The sequence below is a fragment of the Poecilia latipinna genome, unplaced genomic scaffold (assembly GCF_001443285.1).
Source record: "Poecilia latipinna isolate Pla-1442-1.1 unplaced genomic scaffold, P_latipinna-1.0 Scaffold4486, whole genome shotgun sequence".
NCBI classification, from domain to species: Eukaryota; Metazoa; Chordata; class Actinopteri; order Cyprinodontiformes; family Poeciliidae; genus Poecilia; species Poecilia latipinna.
The window spans coordinates 14624-16328 of NW_015117102.1; the positions used below are offsets into that span (position 1 = coordinate 14624).

The 1705-nt window shown below is 33.7% G+C and overlaps 1 long non-coding RNA gene across 1 annotated transcript; it reads right to left on the reverse strand.

Annotated features, from left to right (window-relative positions):
* Positions 1 to 1167: 1167 nt before the first annotated feature.
* Positions 1168 to 1604, reverse strand: LOC106942701 (uncharacterized). The gene is made up of 3 exons (XR_001423694.1): positions 1456 to 1604; positions 1300 to 1369; positions 1168 to 1228 (listed from the first exon to the last, which is right to left on the reverse strand). It is a non-coding gene; the product is annotated as an uncharacterized LOC106942701 (long non-coding RNA).
* Positions 1605 to 1705: the final 101 nt, after the last annotated feature.

Below are 1705 nucleotides of genomic sequence, written 5' to 3' on the forward strand. Positions count from 1 at the left end.
AATCTCCCCTGGAAAATATTTCTCCCAAGTGGCTGTTATCTGCTTCACATTAGTTCTTGTTTTTTAAGTCAAACATTTTCTGTTGTCAATGAAGAATTTAAAATAAAATACGCTGTTTGTGTCAGCTATGGACAGCAATGCCAAAAGCAAAAACGAGGTTGAAACTTTTCAGTTTTCTTTTGAGTAATGTCGATGTTTTGAAAAATTTCACTGAGGTTTGTAGCAACTTCCCTTTATGAGAGTTAATTCTGAACAGACATACATGCACTTAGATGTGGGTTTTTCCACACTAGACCAAGAGTACACGCCCAACAACCACCACGTTTTCTTCGTTTATTATTGAACAGTCACAATCTGACTTATTTTCACATCTGCACTTACAAAGCTTGCAGGTCAACAACTACAGGATCACCATTTGATCCCTTTAAAGTTAGTCTCTTTTGTCAGAGTAGGTTTACTTTTAAACACGTTAAATATCGCCCATAGGTTTCCCCCTGCTGGCCGAATAAAGGCATAACTTTAAAAGTATAATTTTCTAAGAGGAGTCTACTATGCATGGCTTTGTGCATAGAATCCTGTTAGAGCTATTGTCTCCTTAATGTTAACTTCAGTCAGAAAAAAGATTAAAAACTACACAGGGATTCATAGTGTGAAATAAATTTGTCATAAAATGTAAAAAATAATAAACAAAACCTAGAACTACATGAGGAGGAAGCATTGTGCATATAAAAACCATGAACAAGAATATTCCAAGATGGATTTAGGCCTTTAGAGCCTAAATGTTGTAACCAGATAAGACCTACCACATAAATAATAATTAAAAATACACTGAGGTACATTTTTACAACAGCTTAATAGCCATTATTGATAAATTCATTTACAAAACTTGTATGGAAAAGTTATAGCTGCAAGCAAAAGTACCTTATGAAGTACTTTAATGTTTGAGAGTTAAATGTAACACAAATATTTTTTGAATTTGCTTCCTTTATTTAAAGGAAATGAATTAAATATATTTAGAATTAATTTCCTTTTTAACCTGGTTAACACTGTTGGTGTAGATTGCATTTGCAAGTGGAATCTGCACAGAACATCTGCGGCACACATCAAAATGCTTACACAGAACAAACTTACTTTAAATATAATTAACCATTAATTATACCAGGTAGACAAACTGCAGCTTTTCCTCTATTTATTAGACATTGGCATATATTTGATCATCCCAGTCAGTCTGAAAAACAAATACAACATAAAATTATTGTATGTACTAATTCATAAAATTAAGTAGAGATGAATACATACCCCAACATTTCCATACATATCTTCATTCATATAAATATTAGAAGAATGCAGATCATCACAAATCTTGTTCCTGGGAATACAAATCAGATGTTTTCAAAACAATTATAAATAAAATGAAAAGTTTGTTTAATTCAGTCTTTGGTGAATGATAAGGACCTTTTTGAGGCCTCCTCTGGTGGTTCCTGAGGTCTTTCTGTCATCATGGTACTCATGTTTAATCCCGAAGTGTCTCTAGGTTTCCCCCTGCTGGTAAGGTAAATAATTTTCTCAGAGGGGAGTCTACTATGCATGACTTTGTACATTGAATCCTATCTGTGCTTTTGTCTCCTTACGACAGTGTTTCTCAAACAAGCTGAGGAACTCTTAACCCATTTAACAAACAGTCACGGACCATCCATCCATCCAT